Source organism: Podarcis pityusensis (genome assembly GCF_964106645.2).
Source record: "Podarcis pityusensis genome assembly, chromosome: 5".
NCBI classification, from domain to species: Eukaryota; Metazoa; Chordata; class Lepidosauria; order Squamata; family Lacertidae; genus Podarcis; species Podarcis pityusensis.
Window position 1 is genome coordinate 67,548,645 of NC_138032.1, and position 19,081 is coordinate 67,567,725.

Genomic DNA, 19,081 nt, shown 5'->3' on the forward strand with positions numbered 1-19,081 from the left:
CTATTATAGTTTTCACTGGAAAAAACACAAAATTTATTATAAAATGAAGAAAACAAATGTTTGTGTGCTGCTTTAATTTTTCTTCTTTGGGAGTCATTTCACATACTCTGAGGCAAATCATCCTGAAACTAGTGGAAAAAAGTTCTTTTTTATTCTTTAAAACAGAATAGAACATAAAAAGACACTTTCATTCATTCTGAGTGCAGATGCAAATAAAATATTACATCATAGTTTTAGGTGCAAAGCTTTATTGATTGCATATTTCCCATTGGTATGTGTATCATTTCTAATTTGATTTCTCCCCAATCTTTTCTTGCACCACATCAATATCATATGTTCTATGCTCTTATGGATGCAGAAACCAATTTTAAAAGAAGCATCTGTATGGAAATTATTGAAGACACTCAATGACATCTAAGTTATTTTCCTCTTTGGAAATTTGAAATACCCCCCAAACAAAACATAGCCTAAGGGCATCTAACTGCATTTGCACATAAATGCCACCCGCACCCCCAATCATTGTTATATTGCAGGCTTCCATCTCTTGCAGGGAGGGGGAAGCTGTCTTCTGTATTTATGTTACTTTGTGAAATGTTATATACATGGCCTATGTAAACATCAACACATTACTTTTGAAAGGTATCCTTTTTTGAGGATCTGCAATTCTTTAGGGACCATAATGAATGCAAATTATATAGGGAGGCTGCAAAATGCTAACAAATGATTTTATCTACCATGGCCTAGATCTTAAAAACAACTAACTCACTCCACAAGGTCTTGTTTTTATCATACAACAGCTTCCAAGACACCATGGCAATTACATTCTGAAACTGTGAGGAGTTTCAAAATTTATAAGGTGGGTGGCGGGGGAATCCACTTTTTAATCCTAAACCCTTAGGCATTTTTAATGTCTTAAAGGGAACATGAGTAATGTCATGCCACATTAGACCAATAGTACATGGAGCTCAACTTTTTTTTTTTTATCGAACCATGACTAACCAGATGCCCAGGGCAACTCCTAAGATGACAACACCAATCCTTTCATGTGTACCTGGATAACACAGGTTTTGTTCACATTGCTCTATAGGGAGCCAGCATCCTTGTAGCTAGGGCAGCCTGCAGTATTGGGTAGGTAAGTAGCCAGGGGATGAACACAAGTGGCAAATGGTTTCAGGGCAAATATTCAGTGGAGGCAGCAGTGAGCAGGTGGGGAGGGGCACAATTCACCACCCCACCAATCTGGTGTCTGAGCCAACAGGCTAGCCTCAGATCATGGCAGGGCTGGCCCTTATGAGGCAAGTCCTTATGTAGGGCTCAGCAGAAAAATGCCCTAATACCGCTTCAGCCACAGTCAGCTTTAGGGTGAGCCTCATTTGGAATCAGTAGCTCAGTTGTAAGGTCTGCCTTTACTAAGGGGGGAAAATGTGTCTCCAATTACTTGTAAAGTGCAGCTGCTCCAGCAGTCTTTTACTCCAGCACAGCAAGGGAGTCCCTTGTTGCATTCCAAGTCACAAGATGACAATGCAACATATCTGGGGCAGAGGTGCCCTAGTAACCATTGGGCTTCTCTTGGGGACATGCTTCTGGGTGTGGAGCTACATGCAATGTCCTTTCTTATTCAGAGGCCTTATTCTCACCCCCTGAAAAAAAGGAATCCAGTCCCAGGGACCTGGCACATAAGATGCTACTCTGTGAAAATATTTTATACAGGCTAATTGTGCAGAGTATGAAGAACTCTTCCCCTCCTTACACTCATTGCATGTTAAATGCATCTTCATTGCATGCAGAGTTCTGAAAGGAAAGGATTCTGGGGCTGTATCAAAAAGAGAAACTGGAGCAGAAGTTTGTGATCTGCCCAGTCAGTAAAGGATGCTACTCTACCACCTGTTCCAATATGAATCTTTCCATGCATTCATAAAGATCTTCATGAGTTCCTTCTCCATCTTAGCAATGAAGTGGGTGTGACATATGGCATTCATTATCATGGCACCACAACTGTATAATGTTCTGCCCCAGGGCCTACTGGGTCCAAGGATCTCAGGTTCAATCCCTGGAATCTCCATAGAATCATAGAATCATAGAATCATAGAGTTGGAAGAGACCACAAGGGCCATCGAGTCCAACCCCCTGCCAAGCAGGAAACACCATCAGAGCACTCCTGACATATGGTTGTCAAGCCTCTGCTTAAAGACCTCCAAAGAAGGAGACTCCACCACACTCCTTGGCAGCAAATTCCACTGTTGAACAGCTCTTACTGTCAGGAAGTTCTTCCTAATGTTTAGGTGGAATCTTCTTTCTTGTAGTTTGGATCCATTGCTCCGTGTCCGCTTCTCTGGAGCAGCAGAAAACAACCTTTCTCCCTCCTCTATGTGACATCCTTTTATATATTTGAACATGGCTATTATATCACCCCTTAACCTCCTCTTCTCCAGGCTAAACATGCCCAGCTCTCTTAGCCGTTCCTCATAAGGCATCGTTTCCAGGCCTTTGACCATTTTGGTTGCCCTCCTCTGGACACGTTCCAGTTTGTCAATGTCCTTCTTGAACTGTGGTGCCCAGAACTGGACACAGTACTCCAGGTGAGGTCTGACCAGAGCAGAATACAGTGGCACTATTACTTCCCTTGATCTAGATGCTATACTCCTACTGATGCAGCCCAGAATTGCATTGGCTTTTTTAGCTGCCGCGTCACACTGTTGGCTCATGTCAAGTTTGTGGTCAACCAAGACTCCTAGATCCTTTTCACATGTACTGCTCTCAAGCCAGGTGTCCCCCATCTTGTATTTGTGCCTCTCATTTTTTTTGCCCAAGTGCAATACTTTACATTTCTCCCTGTTAAAATTCATCTTGTTTGTTTTGGCCCAGTTCTCTAATCTGTCAAGGTCGTTTTGAAGTGTGATCCTGTCCTCTGGGGTGTTAGCCACCCCTCCCAATTTGGTGTCATCTGCAAATTTGATCAGGATGCCCTTGAGTCCATCATCCAAGTCATTGATAAAGCCCAGGTAGGGCTGGGAAGTACTCTGGTATGAAATCCCAGAAAGCAGTATTATTAAACTGATTTGTACAATGTGAAATTCTTCGTTGTCAAATATTCCCTGTTGTCGCATGCATTCCACACAGAACTAAACCTAAGGCATCGGCAAAGGTGCTAGATGTTGGTTAATGAGAACACCTTGCATCCTACATTTTGAAACTGGAGCTATTCTCCAAATATTACACAGTAATTCTTTTTTTTTTTTTTTTTAGTTGGAAGCAAATCCCACTGAAATAAATTGTAAGTGCTTCCCATCATCATTATCATCAAGTTTGTTTATATTCAAATAGCACATTGAACCACTTGAATAGCCAACATACTCAAAGAGGTTGAGGTTGCAGCATTCAGATGAAGTAATATTAGAGCCATGAAAATGTAAACTTCAATGTGGATTCAGTTCTTCCTCCTAAAATAATCACAGCAGGAAGAACGGCTCCAGCAGTTGAATTTTTATTTTGTTTTCCCCATGCTGGGTGAAAGTCACAAGATCAACATAGAGTTTTTAAAAAATGATGTGCAATCACCAGCACTCTGGTAGTATCCATAAGGCTACCATCATTATCAGGAAGCTAATGAGAACACTCAAACATATTTAAGCCAGCTTGTTTGGGAAAATGCTCACGTGAAACAATACACAGTTCATGCTCTTGATCTTTTATTCTCATTAACAACGGTGATCAAGAATAGACAAGGAGCAGCTATGCTCATATAAAAAAATTAAACAATTTCAGAGAGTGCAATTTAAGACAAGGGAATTAGAGCATGACTTGCTTTTTAATTATTCTCACTTTAAAACAAAATGATCAAAACAAATTCCTATTCTGACATTATTCTTCCTTGATGTAAATCTGCTAAACCTCAGAGCCTGTAATGATCTCAGTTGTTCCAGAATCAATATAATTATCTGGATAATATGCCATTTTAAGGAAGGTTGGCATTTGGAAAACATGATTTGATGAAAGAACTCAAATAATAGGACTTCCTTCTACACCATAATTTCCTCCCTAAACAAGCTCCACAATAGACAATATTTTCCTATTCCTTGCCCCATACAGAAAGGCTCCTGGTTGTGTACAGTTGCATCAGCTTTGTCTGTCTTGAGATAATCATAATGGATGTACAGCCATATCTTGGAAGTCGAACGGAATCCATTCCGGAAGTCCCTTTGACTTCCAAAACATTCAGAAACCAAAGCGTGACTTCTGGGTTTACGGCGTTTGGGTGCCAAAACGTTCGAGTACCATGGTGTTCAGGGTCCAAGGTACGACTGTACATTAGCCTGGTTGATGTTAATATAAAAATGCTATTTGGACTAAAAATATGATAGATGTAAGAAACACTTGCCAGTGGTAGATGTGAAAAGGATCTAGGGGTCTTAATAGACCTCAAGCTTAACATGAGTCAACAGTGTGATGCAGCAGTTTAACAAAACAAAAAAAGCTAATGCTATTCTAGGCTGCATCAACAGAGGTACAGTGGTAACTTGGGTTACAAATGCTTCAGGTTACAAATTCCGCTAACCCGGAAGTAGTACCTCAGGTTGTGAACTTTGCCCCAGGATGAGAATGGAAATTGTGTGCAGGTAGCGCAGTGGCAGCAGGAGGCCCCCATTAGTGAAAGCATGCCTCAGGTTAAGAATGGTTTTGGGTTAAGAACGGACCTCCGGAACAAATTACCGTATTTTTCACTCCATAAGACGCACCTAGTTTTTAGAGGAGGAAAACAAGAAAAAATATTCTCAACAAAACAGTGGATGTATAATTTTTGTGGTTCATGCTGTGGCCACAGACATGTGATTTGATGGTGAGTTTGGGGTAGCCCAATGCAAAAATTCTGAGGATCCATGTGGATCCGTGCTTTGTAACCACGTTTTAAGTGGGGAAGGAAGGAAAAACACTGGAGGGACAAGGAGCACGCGTGGGGTGTGTGGAGAAGGAGCTTTTCACCAAGCTGAGCTGGGGAGGAGGGAGGGAAAGAGAGCACGCTCGCTTTATAGCAGCCAACTGGACAGGAGCCACTTACACCCGTGTAAGCAGCTCCTCTCCTCTCCCGCTTTGCTCCGTTAAAGCAAGCAGGCTCTCATTCTCTCCCTCCTCCCTGGCTCAGCTCACTGAAAAGTTTTGCTGCTTTTCAGCAAGCTGAGTGGGGCGGAGGGAGGGAGGGAAAGAGAGCACGGTTTCTTTAAAGCAGCCAACTGGACAGGAGCCGCTTACACCCATGTAAGCGGCTCCTCTCCTGCTTTGCTGCTTCAAAGCGAGCCATGGAGGAGGGAAGGAAGGGGAACCATGGATCCTCTGCTCACCACTGCAGCAAGACCTCCCCGCCATCCATAGGCATTAGCTCCATAAGACGAACAGAAATTTCCCCTTACTTTTTAGGAGGAAAAAAGTGTGTCTTATGGAGCGAAAAATATGGTAAGTTCGTAACCCGAGGTACCACTGTAGTGTTCGGGTCATGGGAAGTAATATTTTATCCTACCTTGGTCAGTTCAGACCTGGAGTACTGTGCCCACTTCTGGGCACCACAATTTAAGAAGGATATTAACAAGCTGGAACATGTGGACAGGAAGACGACCGAGATGATCAAGGTTTTGGAAACCAGGATGTATGAAGAATGGTTAAGAGAAATGGGTATGTTTAGCCTGGTAAAGAGAAAACTGAGAGGAGATTTGATAGCCATCTTTGAATATCTAAAAGGCTGTCACATGGAAGATGGAGCAAACTTGTTTTCTCCTGCTCCTGAGGCTAAGACCAGAATCAATGGATTCAAGTTCCATGAAAGGAGATTCCAACTAAATTTCAGTAAGAACTTTCTGATGGGAAGAGCTATTAAACAGTGGAATGGACTCCCCTGGAAGGTGGTGGTGTCTCCTTCCTTGGAGGTTTTTAAGCAGAGGTTGGATGGCCATCTGTCAGGGATGCTTTGGTTGAGATTCCTGCATTGTAGGGTGCTGGACTAAATGACCTTCAAGGTCCCTTCTAATTCTATGACTCTGTAATAGGAAGCCAAAGCAGCAAATGATTTCACACTGCCCAGATGTGAGCTGATTTCACTCTCTGTTTTTTAATACAGCATATTGGCTTCATCTTAACACCTATTATAGCTTCCTTGTCTCTGAAGTAACACATATAAATGCACAGTAACATTCCTTAAACAACCTGTTTAAGTGAGCAAGGTAAAGGTAAAGGTACCCCTGCCCGTACAGGCCAGTCTTGCCAGACTCTAGGGTTGTGCACTCATCTCACTCTATAGACCAAGAGCCAGCGCTGTCCGGAGACACTTCCGGGTCACGTGGCCAGCGCAGCACACGGAACGCCGTTTACCTTCCTGCTAGTAAGCGGTCCCTATTTATCTACTTGCACCCGAGGGTGCTTTTGAACTGCTAGGTTGGCAGGCACTGGGACCGAGCGACGGGAGTGCACCCCGCCACGGGGATTTGAACCGCCGACCTTTCGATCGGCACGTCCTAGGCGCTGAGGCTTTAAGGCACAGCGCCACCCGCGTCCCGGTTAAGAGAGCAAAGAGGTCTCTAAATAAACAGTGCTCTGATCGTTCTAAAATATTATGTCTTCCTAACACATTTGCGAAGCAGTGTGTCACTGCCTCTTCTACGTTTTCTTAAATGAAATTTGAAGTCTGCTAAATTAAAAGTCGGCATCAAAGCAATGTAACGTGTAGGAACAAATCACTCTTTCTATGAAGTAAAAAAAAATCTAGAAGTTATCTAAGGATGAGTGAAAACAATGGCAGAAAGTAATGGCAGATAGAGGGTTCATGAAGATTGGTAATATAAACAATGCACAATCTGTGGAGGTTGAACTAACAGGCAATCCCTATCTAAGGAATCCTTCATTTTGTGGCTACTGAGAATGCAAAGTCTTCATTGGATATTTTTTTGTGGTACATGCTGGTACCTCCCTCTTGTTTCACAGTACGCTCCGCTTTACTATATAGCATTTGAGTTTTCTATTGGTACATAAATTTTTATTTTATTAAAAGAAGTGATTGCAAAATAAATTGTTCTTCTGATAGGTTGTTTGGTAAGCTGTGTTGTTTCACCTCTTTCTTTAGCAGGATCTAGCATAGCATAGCTCTTGATGCACAAGTGTTTTGTATGCTTGTTGGTATTTAAGCAAGCACAATATTTTTTACATGTGGGAGCAGTCAAATAGAGGTGTCTGCAAATTAGATCCTTCAAGTGAAACAATAGTGAAGTATGTGAATATATGTACGTTTCATATGTTGAGCAGACAACATCTAGGACTTGGACTGATAGCTCAGTTGGTAGAGCATAAGACTCTTAATCTTAGGGTCAAGGGTTCGAGCCCCACATTGAGCAAAAATATTCCTGTACTGCAAGGGGTTGGACTAGATGACTCTCGTGGTCTCTTCCCACTCTACAATTCTATGATTCTATGTCAGGAAAGGGTGCATTATGTCATTATCACATCCAGTTTTTCTGTCTTCTTTCTGGCATCCCTATGTCAGCAATGTTGGCATTAAACCAACAGAACAAGGCAAGAGATTGCCAGGAACCTCTGAAATATGTGGTTAAAATGAACTCATTTGGAAATAATGGAAATATTTCATTAATACTTGATTGAACAGCTTATGGGATTAATCTTTTTTTGTCTTAAAGTGGATTTTTTAAATATAATTCCACACTTTTCTCCTGTACTAATAGTTTGAGCTATGACCATTTATGAAGGAGAGATAAGTCTCTGACGTCCTCTGCATTCTACAGTGAGAATAAAATTAAAAATGGGAAAGGAAACAATTGTTCAAATTAAAGCAGAATAGAACAAGTCATTTCTTAAAGAGGTATGAGAACCAAAGGGTAAAGCATTTACTGAAGTCATGGCACTAAACTTTAAAATACCCCACAGACTGGATTACTTTAATTCCCACTTAGTAAAGTTTACATAAAGGCTTCCCTGCCAAATGCAATGGACTTATAAGTGTGTTTGTTTATGGGTTTGAATAATGCATTGTCTGTGTTGTTGTTAAATTGATTTTTAGAAAGTGTTGTTTAAAAGTGCTAATCTTTAAAGGACACAGCATTTGGTATTGGCTTTAGCTGCCTCTTTTTATCTCTTCCTTCAACCTTTTTTATTTCTTGCATTCAAAGTCCATTTATCCTTCAGTGAAGTCAGAGTAACATCTTAGTCTCCTACCCATTCTGTGAGCTGGTTAAGCTAAGGGATAGTGACTAGCTCAAGGCTATCCAATATGCTTCCTAGTGAACTGGAGAAGTGAGCTGAGATTTCCTACATCCAAGCCCATTCCCAACAGTGATCTCCAAATAATGGGGTATTAAGAGAAATTAAATAACCATGCTGAGTGCATCCATCACTCTGTGCAGAGACTACCTGTAGCATTGACACTGCCCCCTTGCCATGGTATGATCAGTGATGTCATCTTAAGGGAGGAAGCAAACAATGTGATTCCCTTATGCAGCCTTTACAACAAGAGAGAGGCTCAGAGAATCCTAGTGTTACCATTTCCCAGGAACCACGAGCTTTTTTTTTTTTTTTTAATATATTTTATTAAGGATTTTCTTGTTTTACAGAAGTGTAGTGCCTCGTTTTTTATTTTTTTTTCCATGTAACATTTTTACAAATCCGTTTCATTTGTTGAGACATTAGGGGGAGAAGAAGAAAAAAAAAGGGGGGGTGGAGAGAGGGAAGATGGATGGGGTGGGGTCGGGTGGCGGTGTTTCTATTATGTTTAATGTATGTAGAGTTTGGTGTCAGCGTTGCTTGTGTTGTTCACTTGTGTTCCTTTGGTGGTGAGAGAGGTTGGGGTTGGCCTAGGGTGTGATTGTTTGCTTGTGATTGGCTGTGGTGATCTTTGTTTTTGTGTGTGAGTGAGGTGGGTGGGTGTTTTGGATCAGGTTAGCCATATTGATTTGTATGCTGTTGGTGGATTATTGTCATTGTCCTGTTGGGCTGTGTATGTGATAAAGGGGAGCCATACCGGGGTGAAGGCGTCTTCTTCTGTTTGTCCCCGTGTCAGTTTCAGTTTATTAGTTAATTTTTCTAGTAGGGCTGTTTCCCATACTATTTGGTACCATTGGTCCATGCTTACTCCTGACAAAACCACGAGCTTTCTGAGTGAATGGGTAAAGGATAATATAACTGACTGATTGGGCAAAAGGCAAGACTGCACAACAGCACAATCTTAACTGTGTCATTCTTCTGTTGGAAGTAGGACACACACCCTGTGTTTTTGCAGCTGACTCTCTGGAAATCAGATCTGGGGTAGTGGATTTTGCTATTGGTGTGTTTAAGCCAGTTCAGCACACAGCCCGAGGGCCACATGCAGCCCTTGATGCCTTTTTGGCAGCCCTTAGCAACCTCTGACCTCCCACACAACAAGGTTCCATGTCAAAGTATTCTTGTGGCCCACTTAGTATGAAAAGTTGGACTGGCTCGGTTAAGCAGTCTGCTTCAATCTGTGGCCAATTTGTATGCTCGTAAATAAACTCAAATATTACAAAGTATCTAGCAATCACTTCATCCAAAGGAAAGAGTGGTTTACAACAGTTATACATATTATTAAAAATACTATCCAAATACTTAAAATCAGAGCTCAGTTAAAAACATGTATTCTTAATTTGGTGTATTCTTAATTGCTTGTATAAACCTGATGGATTGGAAGCATTTTCAGCAGGTGTTTAAAGGTTGAAACAGGAGGCACCTGCTGATTCTTTATTGGCAGAGAATTCCACAAGACATGCCAATGTCACTAAAGGCTTGTTGTCTTGTTGCGGATAAATGAGCCTAACCAACTGAGAAAATGACTAGCAACACGCCTGCAGACAATCTCAGTGATCAAGCTGGGATACAAGGCTTTAGGCAACCTAAGACACCCTGGACCTAACGTCTTCAGGGCTTTGTAAATTAAAATAGGACATTGATCATGGCTCAGTAGTAAATGGAAAGCCAGTACAGATGTTTTAATAATGGTGTCAAATATTGTCGGCGATCAGCAGTCTGGCTGCCACATTGCGTGGACAGGCGGAGTCCCCAGGTCCCGAGCAGCCCCCCCGTCATGTGGAATAACGACTCAAGACAACGTGCTATGGGATTAAATTGGCCACAACTTTATTAAATTTCAAATGTGGGTAGACCTTGGCTCAGGCATTGGGCGTTCTCCCTCCCCAGTCCCCAGCTGGGGACCTAGGGAGCATCAGCGTTATCCAGTGTTTGTGTGGGGGATGGGCTGGCTCTGGCAGAACATGTGAGGATTCCCAGGTAAGATCCTCCCTCTATTGTGTGGGCAGGTAATCCCTCCCCCACCTGGCCTGATCTCCTTGGCAACGCTTCCCCCAGGTGGGATTGGACAACTGACTGGGGTAGGCAGAGACCTCCAGGTATCCCACCTGAGGGAAGGCAAAGCCAAGCCTATGCTGAATGGAGCCGCTCCAGATCCAGGGGCTGCGCGCGTCCACACAAAGGTCGCCCCCCGTTTTATGCGGGGAGTGGTCATTCTGCATCGGCTGGAGTTTCTGAACCAGGCCCAAGGCAGTCTCACACTGCAGTAATCCAGCCTTGGAGTTATCAAAGCATTGACTACAGTGGCAAATCCGACAAGGCTAGTAAAAGGCACTGCTTTTCTTTAGTGTAAACTGTGTCTAACACCAACGTTTGTGTGGTGCAAAATGTCTAAGTTCTCTCACAGATTTGCTTTCTTGTTCATCAACATAAATTATGGGAGAGGAGATTACTGGTTTTGTTCTTGTTTTATTATGTATTTTGAGTTTTTATTTTGTATTTTTATGCTGTGAACCGCTCTGATATCTTTGGATGAAGGGCAGTAAAACTAACTAAACAAATATTATAGAAAAATACTCTTTCACAAAAATGGCTCTTTCACCAGCTCTTCATTCTTAGCTCTGGATAGCCATGGGCCCGGAAGTGCACACATCCATACTAAGTCATGGTTTGGCTTAGTGTCATGTGTAGACACAGCCAAAGTAACTAAACAGGTAGAATTAAGAACACTGAAGTTCCCCTTGAGGTGTCCATATCCATTTCACTCACTGAATTTTTAAAAACCTTTCAGGACCTGAACTTCCCTGCACTCCACCGCAACGAAAAGCTGTGTGTTTAAATAATGTAGGTTTTATCATTCATCTAAAGATTCATATTCAGCATTCATCTGTACCACAATCCTTACAAATCCCTTGAATCTACATACATGCAAGGTAAATAAAAATGTGACATATAAAGGTCAAACATGTATAGAAAATGGACCATTAGGGACAGTGCAGGAATCAGCCAAGAAAATGTGCTACAATGAGCATACAATAGTTATTTCTACACTGTGCCATTAAAAAACCCATAAAATGATTAATTTGGGGGAATTGGGAAAACATATTGTAAAATTTAACTTTGCCTATAGCATTTCTATATTAAAAGAAAATAAACTGTACCTTATTTGCATTTCTTCACCAGAGCTCTGATGGCCTGAAAACAAGAAATACATGTGTTTTTAAGTCTTTTGTTTACATTTTTATGTACTAGCTAAAATATATATAAATCTGCTTATTACTACCGCTGTTTACAGTTTATTACAGTAAAGTTTTACTCTGTCTCCTAGGGCCAGAATTGGTTTGCAAAATAAATAAATAAATAAATATAATGTCTTGGAAGATATTTTACACCCACATAGTGGATGCTTTAATAAGATAAATAATATGGAGATGATGCTCGAGGCATTCCTTCAGACAGTCTGCATATTCTAAGCAAGCATTTGTCAATTAAGGATCCAGACAACTAATGCAAGATTAATGCATCAGACACAAAGATATACACAACATGCATAAAACTCAGAAGCAGTTTCAGCCCTTCAGGGCTTTTACTTCCTTACAAATCTCTTAGGACAAAATGTATTCACATCTGCAGTTCATACATTTGCATTTCTTCAATATTGTTTAGTCATATTAAAAAAGAGAATTTACATCCAGATTGAATTTGTCTCTTCCTTCATCCCATTACAAAAAACACCCTGGAGTATGCCAATAATACAGCTAATTCCTGATAGCATTCAAGACTAATTCACATTTGCATGCACATGTATGAAATATCTCCACTAAAAAGTATTGTGTCTGAGGTGATGCAAGAGTTCTGCTTGCGATGTGTGCTCTGCAATAGCTGTTTTCATCATTCAACCAGGACGTCACAAAGGCCACAGTGTTCATGTTGGGTATTTTAGACTCTGGACCTTATGAGAAGGGTGGCCTTTTATATGATCACTAACTTCAAAATGTGGTAAGAGAATCCTTGACTGAACAAAATTCTATACAGTGGTACCTCCGGTTGTGCACAGGATCCATTCTGGAGCTCCACTCAGATCCCGAGGTGGGTGTATTTGGAGGTGCCATTTCGGTGCATGCGCACAGCACGGTTTAGTGTTTCTGCACATGCGCATGGGGCGAAACCCGGAAAAATACTTCCAGGTTTGCTGCGTGCATATCCCGAAGGATATGTAACCGGAGGTGAACATAAGCAGAGGTACTAGATGGGCCTTTGGTCTGATCCAGCAGGAATCTTCGTACACTACCACAGAATATGATTAGAAACATTACAATCCCTCCAAACAAATTAACAATATTTACATAATTGACAAAGTCTTGGGATGCTGGAAGGATGGAACCACTGCAGCATTTTCAAATGACTCTTAAAGAATAAAGGCATTCCCGCTTGCAACATGTGCTCATTGAATGCAGCTCTCCTGCCACACATTTGCAGAAGCTCTCAACAGAACAAATGTACACACAATTAAGAATTGTGTTTAGTGCATAGGAAGTCTATGTGCACATATATGCTACCATACAGAGTTCCAGACACACTTGCTACTGACTGTCCAATTTTTTGCCTCTTATTCTGGTGTCACATGAGAGTGAACAACACTAAACAGAGCCATTGAATGGAGCTGTTCAATGATGTCAAGATACCACCTTAGTACCCCTCTTGCTGTTTAGAAGGTAACTCATTTGTCTTCACCTGGTGGGTCACAACCCACTAATGTGTCATGGTCTGATCTAGTGTGGGCTTCAACTATACAAACATTTGATTAAAATAATGTGAGAAATGGGTCCCCAGTGCTTGTTTCAGTTAAAGTTGGTTCCCAGGTCTGGGAAGTTTGAAGGTTATTGCAACAGATACTTTATTTTGAAAACGTTCTGTCCTGATTGGACTGAATTTTCACAATTCTTTTCAGTGCTTGTGCATTTAAATTAATTGAATAATTCTGATGCTCATATGAGGTAGGTATGAATTGATTTGTTACCCCTATCTTGCCAACAAAATGACAAGGCCGTCACAGTCGTGGCTTTTAATTGAAGTCACTAGAGTCATTTATTGCATTATGCAATCCATTCAGTCAAACATTACTGTCATTAAGCTACAGGTACAATATCATATAGATTCTTTCACATCGATTGCAACAAAGAGAAAACTGCTCTACAGAATCACTTAATGATAATTGGTTAACCAGCCATTTCAACTAAAACTGCTTTTTATGGCATTGTCAACTCTGACACTCAGGAGACTCCAGATTTTCTGTTTACAGCCCGACCCTGTGGGTGTTTGAAATGGAATAAATTTCACTATGTTCAGTGTGGCTTTGTGCTCAGGTATAAATTCATTTTCAAATGAGCTATATTTGCAGGCACTGTGCTCAATTTTTGAACTTTTTAGATCACAGGGTGGTTCACAAGCCTGAATTAAGGGTGATTTAGAATTACTTAAAATAAGTAAATACAATATCTTATTAACACCATGAAATGAGTAAGCTGGAGGATGTTGCGATTGGGTTTAACCTATGCCCCCCATTGTCAGATTGTTCACCTAGAATGATGCAACAAGCCCCACACCAATAAAATAAGTCGCGGTTTTTTAAAAAAAAATGGACAAAACACAGATATAGAACAAAATAAACTAACAAAATCTAATGCATGATTACTTGATAAAAATCCAAAGCAAACAACTCAGCCGTTACAGGCAGCAAGGGGGGAAATGTGTTTCTTTTTCTTAAATGCTGATATATATTGAGAGGTGTATACACACACACACACACACACACACACACACACATATCCCAGAATGGCTGCATATAATATGCTTTGGAGGCAGTTGTTAATTCAGTTTTACTAAAATGGACTATATAAGACTTCATCCTAGCTTTGGTTTTACTGAATATTTCACTTACATTTTTCTCCCAAATATTTTATCCCTCAGTAGAAAATAAAAATATATAAAATCTATCTTCATTCTTACCAATAGCAAGCAAGAGTCCTTAATATTTGGTATGTTTAGCCCAGGTCAAAATCCCCACTCTGCTGTGAAACTCAGCATAATTTACCTCAGGGGTTTTTGTGTGAATATAAAATAGGGTGGAGAGAAAACCTTGCACACTGCACTGAGCTCCTTTAGGGAAGGGTGGTGTGGTAACCCATAGGTTTGGAAAGAGTACTCACTGTGTAGGGAAAGCCTGCTCTAATACCAGGAAGCAGCAGGAGTGAGGATAACTTCAGCAGTTGTATTTGTTGGTGAACAACAGAACAACAGCTCAGCATAGCAGCTAGGACTTGTTACACAAACAAAACTAAGGTTCCAGCTTGTTCTCAGCAAGCTATGGAGGAAAACACACCCGGAGACGGGATGAAATTTTCAATTTCAGAGTAGGCCATATTTACTACCAGTGGAATATGAATAAGTAAACAAACAAACAAACAAACAAACAAACATTACATTTCCCCAAACCGGAATGCCCAAACCCAAAAATTATGAATTTTTAACTAGAGATATAAAGGAGTACTTCTTAATTCTGGCAAATTGTTCTTGAACATGTTCTCATTATTTTAACAGTTTGCATTGAATATATGCTATTTCTAGTCAATATGCTTTCAAAATTTCTCAAACAATTTGTGCATATTCTTACATTTGGTATGTTGCCAGGTTCTCCTTGCTGCCATGTGCGACAACAAGCTGCAATCAGCAAAATACAAAACAGAAGCAAACAAAAACAACAAACATACCGAAGACGTTGAACAAAAAAGAATCTAGGTTCAGATAGTTTAATTAGACTTTGCTTAATTTGTTTAGGCTGCATTGACTCCAGAAAACTAGCTAAATGAATTAAGTGAAGTCAATCTAATTAAGCAAATTTCAGCATTGTCAAAACAAGACAATTGAAGTAAATGTCAATTTCTGAGCATGCATTTCTGATGGTGTGGGGCTTGAAATTTAACCAGTTAGCAATGATAATCCACAGTAGCCTCTTTCTTCCAGGACACCTAAAGCTGGCAAACACTTAACACCTTGAAAAGCACAGGATACATTATAAATATTGGTTGAAATGCAATGGGTGCCCTTGTCCTCACAGGAGGGCTTCTGATCCAGCAGATCAGAGAAGGGGATGCCATTTTTGCCAGTTCTCTGTCTCCCCAGCACACCGTGAAGATCAGCTCCAGAGACTTGAGACTTCCTACAGAATGGAGTAGAAGGTGACATCAGTAAAAATATCACCTCCTACTCTCCAGTTCTTGGATGCATCCCCTGAATGAATAGCCCTTTGTGAGTGAAAGGGTCCAATTGGATTATATCCCTAAATTAGGCAAAAGTTGTTGCTTAATCTAAAACCAAAGATTCAGTAGGGCAGTACTATTAAAGATAACTGGGTAATTATCCCAACTGCAATATGATGCTCAATTCAGAGAAAAGGGGTAGCTGTGTACCACCTCCAGTTTCAGAGGGAGCACAATTGCTAGGGAGATTGCTGTGGCGCTCAGGGTCTACTTGCAAGCTTCCCTCGGGCACATTATTTGTCACTCTGAGAATAAGATCCTGGCCTAAATGGACCTTTGTTCCTATCCAGCAAGACTCTTATGGATAATGGCTTTCATGCTAGGCGCAGGGTGTTAGGGCAAGGACCCATAGGAAGGGAGAGTAAGCTATAGCAGGTTTAAATAGCTCTCCACACTAGCTACTGGCAGCCCTCTCCTGAATCGCTCTAGTTTTAAAGACTCTAGTGTGCATTGCTTTCCTGTTTTTAAGCATTGGTCTATAGAGTTTGGAAGCCTGAAGCCCTGTGCCATGTGCTCCAGTTGTAGAGTGCAATATCACAGGAGCAAGCTATTCGTCTTCAGAGTCCTTTTAGGTTTAACTCTAGTATCATCAATACTAGAGACAGGAGATGTAATAAAAATATTAGTTTCATTATAATGAAAGGCACCCTATGGAAAAAAGAAACTGTGGAAAAACTCTCTTCCCTAAAGTCATGCATGCTTATATTTGTTACCCCTGATATATTTTTCAGAATTTGAACTGACAACCCTGTAATATAAGTTCTCTCTCCAACTATAAAATGTATTCACATAAGTGAAGCAAGCCATGTTTCAGGAGACAAAGACAAGGAAATATAAAACAAACCAAAGAAAGTGGGGAAACGCGGCAGTATTTTTGCCTTTGTTTTAATTTTGAAGACAGCATGTAACCTGCTTTTATTAAAGAAATTTAACATCAATGCCTCTGAGATGCTTTTGTTTTGAACGATGGGAAAGCCTGTGAAAAGCCTGCATTTTTCAAGTGTGGCTAGGTTTAAACCTTTTTAACTGAATATTTGTGCGTGTAAAACTTGTAAAACCATGTAACTTGCTGCACATTCTTCATTTCTAAGGAGCTTTATCAAGCCCGGGCAGCAGGGCACAGTGGAGGCTCATCTTGTCTGAAAGTACATGATGCAGAGTTTAGTCACAGAGCCCCAACCCACAAGTCCATCAAAGTGGAAGATTTTGATTAAATTTAGAATAGCAGGCATGGGTGATGGTTGCAGATTGTTCTTCCCATGATAGAGCATTTTGCTCTCTTAGTAGATGCAAGCTGCAAGCTGAACCTTGTGTCAGAGGCGGCTTTAGAGAAGTGTGACTGGTTTGGCCACATTGGATGCCACAACAATGCTGTAGAAGAGAGTGCAAGAGACAGGGGATGCCGACTTTTAGCGTCACACAGGGTACTGCCAAACTTTGAGAGCCCAAATTCCACCTCTGCCCTCGTTGCACTTGCTTGATTCAATTTTTATCCAAGGACTTTGGCTTGCAGGTCAAGCAGAAAACATCTAAATGAGTAAATAACTGGTCAAGTTACATATATCAGATTGGAATTAAAGAACCTTTTAATGAGGGTGAAAGAGGAGAGCGCAAAATACTGTTTGAAGCTCAACATCAAAAAAACGTAGATCATGGCCACTGGTCCCATCACCTCCTGGCAAACAGAAGGGCAAGAAATGAAGGCAGTGAGAGATTTTACTTTCTTGGGCTCCATGATCACTGCAGATGGTGACAGCAGCCACAAAATTAAAAGACACCTGCTTCTTGGGAGAAAAGCAATGACAAACTTAGACAGCATCTTAAAAAACAGAGACATCACCTTGCCAACAAAGGTCCGTATAGTTAAAGCCATGGTTTTCCCAGTAGTGATGTATGGAAGTGAGAGCTGGACCATAAAGAAGGCTGATCCCTGAAGAATTGATGCTTTTGAATTATGGTGCTGGAGGAGACTCTTGAGAGTCCCATGGACTGCAAGAAGAACAAATCTATCCATTCTTAAGGAAATCAGCCCTGAGTGCTCACCAGAAGGACAGGTCATGAAGCTGAGGCTCCAATATTTGGCCACCTCATGAGAAGAGAAGACTCCCTGGAAAAGACCCTGATGTTGGGAAAGATGGAAGGCACAAGGAGAAGGGGACGACAGAGGACGAGATGGTTGGATAGTGTTCTCGAAGCTACCAGCATGAGTTTGACCAAACTGTGGGAGGCAGTGAAAGACAGGAGTGCCTGGCGTGTTCTGGTCCATGGGGTCACGAAGAGTCAGACACAACTAAACGACTAAACAACAACAACAACAAATTGTATTATGTCATGTGAAAAAGAGAGTAGTGCATTATCAAAGGGTAGGAATTTTAGGGAGCAATCCTACTCTCAACCCGCCTGCAAGCCCAGTGGGTTTTAATGGAGTGCATGGCAACTGGGATGGAAAGTGGAAGCAGGCAGATTGCTGTGCAAGACTGAAACTGGAACAGTGATCAGCTTTCTTTTGGAGTCCAATGCAGTCATCTGCCCTACTGAGCCTGATACAATCAGCCCTAGAAAAGTCAATTTCTGCTGGCTCCTAGTGATGGTGATCCCACTTGTGGCATTACCACCTACATTTTCAGCAGGTGGAAAAGAGAGCTCTACACTACAGTTGTTACACGGGTCTCTCACTCTGCAGCTGGAGGTACATCAGATCTGGAAAGGGGGATTCCTTCACCCAATCCACCTCACCAAGTATGTCAAAAGGAGCTTGGATGGCTCTGTTAGATAGCAAGGTATAATACATTTAACACAGCAAATATCTCAGCTGATATACTGTAAAACTGTTCAGTAGCAACTGACCAAAAACATCTAACAAAACTGATGTCTCATTATGACTCTAGATGATGTATATATCACTGAAGAAATATTGAATTAACCATGGTAGCTGACAAGTACATTAATATCTTACATGCCTATTAATTTTCCCCCTAAGCATTCATTTAATGACCAATCAATATTAAATTACAAAATAGGAACTGTCGAAGCACATTAAAATTTACTGCTTATTGGATATATTTCTACATTTGGATTTTATAGACTAATCTGAAATTATACACACCATATCTGAGTTTAGCCTTCTTCTAAACCTTTACTTAAGTGTTTGTAGATATAGATGTCTGGATATATTCAGCCCAGCAAATATAGCTATTTCAACATCAACAAATGTTCTAGATTTTTGATAGTTTTGAAAATAAGATGAATAATTTTGTCTAAGTCATCAAAATATTTATTTATACATTATTTTCAACTGAAGTAAACAACGACTTCCTAGCCAAAAGTGTTTTGCCCTAGATTAGTGCGTAAATTTTCTTGATTGTGCCTTTGATTTTGCTAGATTAAAACTGATTGCAGCTTGTTAAATTGACAGACTAATTTTCTGCTTTAAAAACAGAAACAACTATTTT

At 40.8% G+C, this 19,081-nt stretch overlaps 1 protein-coding gene across 14 annotated transcripts in view; it reads right to left on the reverse strand.

Annotated features, from left to right (window-relative positions):
* Window positions 1-19,081, reverse strand: part of PCDH15 (protocadherin related 15) — a 648,544-nt gene that overhangs the window by 416,778 nt on the left and 212,685 nt on the right. For 13 of the 14 annotated variants that reach the window (XM_081004527.1, XM_081004539.1, XM_081004542.1 and 10 more), the window contains one exon: window positions 11,472-11,505. The exons of the other annotated variant lie outside the window; for it this stretch is intronic. The gene's annotated coding sequence lies outside the window, so the exon portion shown is untranslated. The remainder of the gene's footprint in view (window positions 1-11,471; window positions 11,506-19,081) is intronic. 14 annotated transcript variants of the gene reach the window in all.